Source organism: Pleuronectes platessa, chromosome 18 (genome assembly GCF_947347685.1).
Source record: "Pleuronectes platessa chromosome 18, fPlePla1.1, whole genome shotgun sequence".
Taxonomy (NCBI): domain Eukaryota; kingdom Metazoa; phylum Chordata; class Actinopteri; order Pleuronectiformes; family Pleuronectidae; genus Pleuronectes; species Pleuronectes platessa.
Window position 1 is genome coordinate 14736195 of NC_070643.1, and position 8010 is coordinate 14744204.

Below are 8010 nucleotides of genomic sequence, written 5' to 3' on the forward strand. Positions count from 1 at the left end.
TCACACAAATAAGATAATTGTGTCACTATCAAGTCCATGACGTTGTACTCACTCATAGATGTCGGCCCTTTCATCAACATCCACAAATTATCCCCTGAGAAAACACTAAGACTGTCAAAAAAACAATATCTCGGGCAAGTCGTCCTCTGACCAGAAGGTTACCAGTACAATCCCAGTCTTTCCATGTGAATGTCTGTGTGTCCTTGGGGAAGGTGCTAAATCCCCAAATTAGCAACTTCTCCTCTTGAAAGTGCTGCATGTTGGCCACAGAGAAGAAAGAGTCAGTCTCAACCAGAGAAGGAGTTTGTCAACTCTGAACGCTGCGATATTTCACTTTTATCTGTTTATATTATCCTTACCTCTGCTGGATAACTGCAGACTGCTCCTCCTGGTCGCAGTGTTGCATTTCCACAAGATTACATTACATTACATCACATTACATTACATTATATTACATTACATTTCATTTAGCTGACGCTTTTATCCAAAGTGACTTACAATAAGTGCTTTCAACCTCGAGGGTACAAACCCAGAACAACAAGAATCAAGAAAGTACCATTTCTTCAAAAATAAAGCAAAACTACAAAGTGCTATAAGTAAGTGCCTTTTAAGTGCTACTAAATTGTTAGTTTCAAATTGTATTCAAGGTATAGTTGAGGTATGTTTTTAGTTTGCAGCGGAAGATGTATAAACTTTCTGATGTCCGGATGTTGATGGGGAGCTCATTCCACCATTTAGGAGCCAGGACAGCAAACAGTCGTGATTTGGATATGTGACCTTTCACCGCCACACTCATCCCCCTCTTTACGTAGCTGTCAGACAGATGTACCAGTCTCTTGCAGGAGACCAGGAGGAGGAGACCACGATGGCATCAAGAAACTGTTACCAGTTCAGTCCGCATCTGAAAACTCAAAGAGCAGCATTGGCTGTGATGGATTGTTCTGTTCATTTCAGAATAAGGCTCAGATTATATTTTGGCTTCCGTACAAAAATAAATCATCTGAATTCCAGAAAAAATCAGTTTACCTGTAGAAGATTAAGTTTTGGATGGTTTTACTTTTAAAACAGCTTTTTATTGTCAACGTAACACAGAGTGGAGTCAAATCCTATATTTTTACAGTGCTCTCTGGGAAGGCTCCACCCTCAACCCTTCTTTGGCTCATCGACGAGCCAAAGAAGGGTTGCGCCTGTACCAGTAGCACTCTCTCTATCACAAATGAGTGGGAATGTAATATAATTAACTTCTTCCAGTTTTGCCATATGAGGCCCAGACGTCCTTGCACAATATGTTTTGGCACAGTGGGCTGCAGGAGAGGCCAGATCCCGGTCGTTAGCCAACGAGCACCCACAGATCCAGGGGTCTCATTTATAACCTCTGCGTACGCACAACATGGGGCCTGAAACGTGCGTGCGCCACTTCTCACACAAACGTTGGGATTTATAAAAACAAACTTGACGGGACAAATGTTGTATGTCCACGCAAACTCTGACCCATGGGTACAAACGTTTTGGAAAGTGGCGACGCAGACTTGAGTTGGTGAACTGAAGCAGATTATTGATCCAATTCATCAATAACATTGAAACCAACAGCTGAGTTTTGCTCGCGGGACATATTATATGTCCCCCCCATAGAATAACAAAGTGCTGCTCACTGCTCACAGATGCACTGTATGAATGTATGGGTGAATGTAAAACTGTACTGTAAAGCTCTTTGAGTGGCCATCAAGACTAGAAAAGCGCTATATAAATATAAAACCATTTACTAACCTTTTTAATACAAAAATATACAAAACAACTTAGCAAATTATGCTCAGATTCCATTAAACAGCGGCGTTACGGAGCCGAGTCATTAATGGTTTAATAATATCTTCTTACACTGTACGTGTATCATCAAATCTCTGTAGTGAATGGGACTGTGCCTTCAAGCGCAAAGGAGATCACTTACAATAAATAAATAAACTTTCCAAATAATATCCCAGAGTGGAGGTGAGGATCCACAGATGTGAGGGAATCGGTCCGATACTCTAAATAAATAAATACTGCCGTGACAGTAGTGCGGGGTTCTGATGTGTGATGTGTGCACGTGAATGGAAGGACGGGGAGGAAACGAGGGTTTAGCGATGTCTGATCAGCTGATATAGATTCTATTGATATGTGATCTGTGATCTTTTTTTTCTTCAGGCTCCGTTCTTTCTCTCGTCTTCACTGTCACACATTGTGTTATCCACAACAGCAGCAGAGTATCAGTGTATTTTCTTTATTAGTGACATCACTGCTGTCCCATGAGTCGCTCTTCACCTCCACCTCACGAAACAAACACCTCGATGTCAGTGTCAGAAAGTTTCGCTTCCTCTTCTCATCGCTTGACACTGTGACGCCGTCAGGACTCACGGTGGTCACCCATTGGTCAGCAGCATCATTTAATATTCGAGCTGTGCTTTGCATTGACCATTTATGGTTGAAAGTGGGCGTGTGGAGGGCGGATTTGGAGGCAGATCCACGTACGAACTTTTCCAGGTGGACTGTGATTTATAAAGCGAACATTGCGTTCAGGTGTGAGTGCGCACGGTTTTACAAATCAGAATTTTCTTTTGCTCATGAGTCCAAGTGCTGGGTGATATATCAAGAATTATCATGATAAACGTCACATCAGCTTTTTTTTAAAGTTTATAGGCAGATTTTTGCTCCTTAATGAGGTCTATGTTATTAAAGTCATTTTCCTATGTAGGAAAAGGACTCTATGTCATTAGAGTCCTTTTCCTTTGTTGAACCGTACTTGTAAAGGCTAAAATCTGCATTTAAACTTAAAGACAAAAATCTGCTATTAAAGGTGAGAAGACAAGGTGCTCCAGTAGTAACTAACAAACCATCACTCTCCTCACTATCTTCCCAGTAGTCAGGCGAGAAGATTGATTAGACAGTGTCACTCTGAACCTCTCCTCACATCCAACCAGATTGCTACAGGCCCTCGACCGACCCATATTCAGGTAATTTACCCAACTGTAAATTCCCTCCTGCTTCTGTTCTTTCACCATCATCATCATATCAGTTTGCTGATATAATGATGCAAAATCTCACAAAGCAACATGCCTAGTAAGAAGTATCCAAATATGATATTTTCCAACATTCTATGTTTAATTACACCTAATATTGATTGGTTCCTTCCAATCAAGAGAGTAAGAATAACCAGACCTGAGTCAGTGTGTTCACTCAATCAGGAAGTCTTGTTTTAAACCTGTTGTGTTTGTCACTTATTGACAATTTGGAATTCTAAACATTGTCCAAGGGCTGGGTGATATATCAAGAATTATCATCATAAATGTCACATCAGCTTTTTTTTCAAGTTTATAGGCAGATTTTTGCTCCTGAGTGATGTCTATGTCATTAAAGTCATTTTCCTATGTAGGAAAAGGTCTCTATGTCATTAGAGTCCTTTTCCTTTGTTGAACCGTACTTGTAAAGGCAAAAATCTGCATTTAAACTTAAAGGCAAAAATCTGCTATTAAAGGTGAGAAGACAAGGTGCTCCAGTAGTAACTAACAAATCATCACTCTCCTCACTATCTTCCCAGTAGTCAGGCGAGAAGATTGATTAGACAGTGTCACTCTGAACCTCTCCTCACATCCAACCAGTTTGGCACTCGACCGACCCATATTCAGGTAATTTACCCAATTGTAAATTCCCTCCTACTTCTGTTCTTTCACCATCATCATCATATCAGTTTGCTGATATAATGATGCAAAATCTCACAAAGCAACATGCCTAGTAAGAAGTATCAAAATATGATATTTTCCAACATTCTATGTTTAATTACATCTAATATTGATTGGTTCCTTCCAATCAAGAGAGCACGACTAACCACAGCTGAGTCAGTGTATTCACTCATACAGGAAGTCTTGTTTTAAACCTGTTGTGTTTGTCACTTATTGACAATTTGGAATTCTAAACATTGTCCAAGGGCTGGGTGATATATCAAGAATTATCAAGATAAATGTCACATCAGCTTTTTTTTTCAAGTTTATAGGCAGATTTTTGCTCCTAAATGAGGTCTATGTCATTAAAGTCATTTTCCTATGTAGGAAAAGGTCTCTATATCATTAGAGTCCTTTTCCTTTGTTGAACCGTACTTGTAAAGGCAAAAATCTGCATTTGAACTTAAAGGCAAAAATCTGCTATTAAAGGTGAGAAGACAAGGTGCTCCAGTAGTAACTAACAAACCATCACTCTCCTCCCTATCTTCACAGTAGTCAGGCGAGAAGAGTGATTAGACTTATACAGCCTCTTTTTGTCAAATAAAGTGACCACCAACAAGAAAGATCATCATGAGCCAGGTAAGACCGGATATACCCAAACTGAAATCCACAAAGCAGTGGGCATATATAGAAATTACATATACAGACTTTTCTGATAATTAATGTCAGTCTACTCGATTGCAGATTGGTGAGTGGTTTATTTCATTTGCACAATTGTAAAGAGTCCAACCTTCAAATTCTTCAAAATAAGATGGAATGTACCACAGAGATTTATTTCACCGATCTGATTGATGACCAGGAACATCATACTGGATATTCTGGTCATATTCTGTTTAATAAATAGATATTCATTAAATATCTATTTAATTGAAGTCATTAGAATATTCCTCTGTGATTGACTGATTCCTCTGTTTATGCTAAAATGTATCTAGCACTGTGTGATAAAACCCATTCATGCTCATAAATTCTCTCATCTGTCAAAGATAAAGATCAAAGAAATCTGTTTAACACTACATAATCTGTCTGATTCAGGTTTGAAGTCATTGTGGTTCTGTACATTTTTTTTCAGAGAAACCTTCAGCGTGTAGTGTACTCCAGGGCCAAGAGACAGCCAGGTCAGTCCTGCAGTCTAAATCCTCTATTAGGCTTAGAATCACATCGGCACAGCTATAGTGACTCAAGAAAACAGGCTGTAGACCTCCTGTCCGTATAGACTGCAGAGATGCTATAGTACCCAACAGCAGACATGGAAGCCCCCTTACTCCCTCCCATCTGCTAGCTGAGCTATAATATTTCATCTTGTCACGCAGCATGCCACAGAAATGTCACTCTGTCTGCCACTTTCACAGCCGTTTGACTCCACTGTATATTTCCTGTGAACTAATCTTAAACCTGTATTTCCTTTTTGTTTGTTGTTTTGTTTTTTTGTGTGGGTGTGTCTCCACAGATCTTAAGGATCCGTACGCAGAGGGAGAGGGGACCTCGAACACCATCGACCGCAGCAAGATGCCAAAGTTCTCCAAGGTGAGACGAACTGTCAGAGGCTTCGACGCAGATCTTACCATTCTACCTTTTTCTTACCTTCCATTCTGATTCTGGTTCTGTGAGGATTGTACAAATGCACTGCATACAGGAGACGTGAAGCTGCTATCTACTTTCTGTACATAGTTGATTTGCTCATATTTCTACATTGGAATCACAAAACAATGACAAACAATTACAACGATTGCACGCCCTCAACTCAGAGTAAATCAATTCAACAATATACATAATGATTTGTATAATGAGTTTAATATTGTAAAATGTACAAGAAAAGTTGAATATAGTAGATTTTGTGAAATCAGCAGTGACCTCTGAGCAGAAACTGAGCACAGTCAATGTGAAACGCTGTGAGGCTCATTTCTTGTGCCTGATGGTCTGTGCTGAATCTGGAGGCTGTTTTGAAAACTCAGTCTCGGTGGAACATCGAAGCTTAGTTCTCCCTCAGCTGGACATTTTGAGAACACGGAAGAGTAGAAATCTTTACCTGTAGATTTCAGGCTAAACTTTCAGACTTTTCCTTTCATATTTTCTACTATTGTCGTCTGTAGTTTTTATTGCTGGAAATGTGACAAGTGATCATAATCCCTTCTCTTTCTGCAGCCTAAAATGGACAAGAACACCTGCAGTGGAGGAGACGAGGACAGTGACTCAGGTGAGGTCACACCACATGACTTTTGAAGCTGTCGGTTCACTGTGCAGTTCACACTACATGACCTGCTGTCTTGTAGCTGTTTGGAGTTTTTGATGACAGGGTGTCACACACTTCACAATGTTTCGACTGTTCCGCTCTGTTTAGCTGTCGTTGTCGATGGATCATCTAAGATATTAAGCCTGTTAGAAATCTGGGAGTCTGATAGTCTTTCATATCTATTACATTTTACGAGAATTTCCTTCAGTATATTCTCAAAAAGGTTTTAATTTAAACTGATGAAACCCTGATATTAAACAGTAACTTACAGCATATCCTGTATATGGAGTCAGGTGAAGCATCTTCCTCTAAATGACTGAACCATGACTCTGATCATCCACAATCGTTATTTTTCACTTATCTCTCTTGTAACGTTTCATCTCTGGAACAGAACTATCACTCACAGCGTGCCACAACCGCTTCTCATTGCTGCAGTCCAGCCCCTCACCCCCATCCTCCACCACTCAGAAAAGGTATGAGATGACAAAGCTGTCTGATTTTAAGGATCCTGTTGGTGTTAGGTTTCTCTGAAACATGAGGAGAGTGTTTCTGTGATTCTGATATTTATCTCTCCTGTTAGCAGGATATTTATAACTCTGATTAACTAGTTTCCATTGACTTAAAAATAAATTAGTTTTGTTATTAGGGTTTTGTTTCACTTCTGTTTAGGTCAGTGATAATAATTTGCAGTAGGTTCCAAATTGGGTGAAAAGCTTGATATACACAGTTTCTCATTTATACTGACATTCTTCCTGACTCTTTGTTTATTCGTCGTAGCAGCACAGCCAAAAAGCGCAGAAAGCGCAGAAAGCGCAGCGACAAGCTGCAGAGCTCTTCCCCGGCATCGTCTATGCCTGGTCCATTCACCAGGGGAAACAGTTCAGAGGAGCTGCTGGAGAGTCCAACTCCACAGAGTGTCAAAGACGACCAACCTGAGCCGGAGCTCAGCAGCAGCGACCCAGAGTCTGGTGAGACGCACGTCACTGCCCAACACCATACAGACAGGACGATAATACTGACACATTCACTCTCTGCTGATTGAATTCTGAAGACATGTATTCATCTGTACTTTTCCGTCTTCCAGATGATGTGCCAAAAGTGCAGCCAGTTGGTGAGATGTCTTCCTCACCTGGGTTTGTGCAGCCTGAAGCCCCCGTGGAGAGACCGGAAGCTCAGCCCACTCCTCCTGCAATTGAACCGGAGCTTCCCCTCCCCGCCAGTCATAGCAGTACAGGCAGAGAGCGCAGAAAGCGCAGAAAGCGCAGCGACAAGCTGCAGAGCTCTTCCCTGGCATCGTCTATGCCTGGTCCATTCACCAGGGGAAACAGTTCAGAGGAGCTGCTGGAGAGTCCAACTCCACAGAGTGTCAAAGACGACCAACCTGAGCCGGAGCTCAGCAGCAGCGACCCAGAGCCTGGTGAGACGCAGCTCACTGCCCAACACCGGACAGACAGGACGATAATACTGACACATTCACTCTCTGCTGATTGAATTCTGAAGACATGTATTCATCTGTACTTTTCCGTCTTCCAGATGATGTGCCAAAAGTGCAGCCAGTTGGTGAGATGTCTTCCTCACCTGGGTTTGTGCAGCCTGAAGCCCCTGTGGAGAGACCGGAAGCTCAGCCCACTCCTCCTGCAATTGAACCGGAGCTTCCCCTCCCCGCCAGTCATAGCAGTACAGGCAGAGAGCGCAGAAAGCGCAGAAAGCGCAGCGACAAGCTGCAGAGCTCTTCCCCGGCATCGTCTATGCCTGGTCCATTCACCAGGGGAAACAGTTCAGAGGAGCTGCTGGAGAGTCCAACTCCACAGAGTGTCAAAGACGACCAACCTGAGCCGGAGCTCAGCAGCAGCGACCCAGAGCCTGGTGAGACGCACGTCACTGCCCAACACCATACAGACAGGACGATAATACTGACACATTCACTCTCTGCTGATTGAATTCTGAAGACATGTATTCATCTGTACTTTTCCGTCTTCCAGATGATGTGCCAAAAGTGCAGCCAGTTGGTGAGATGTCTTCCTCACC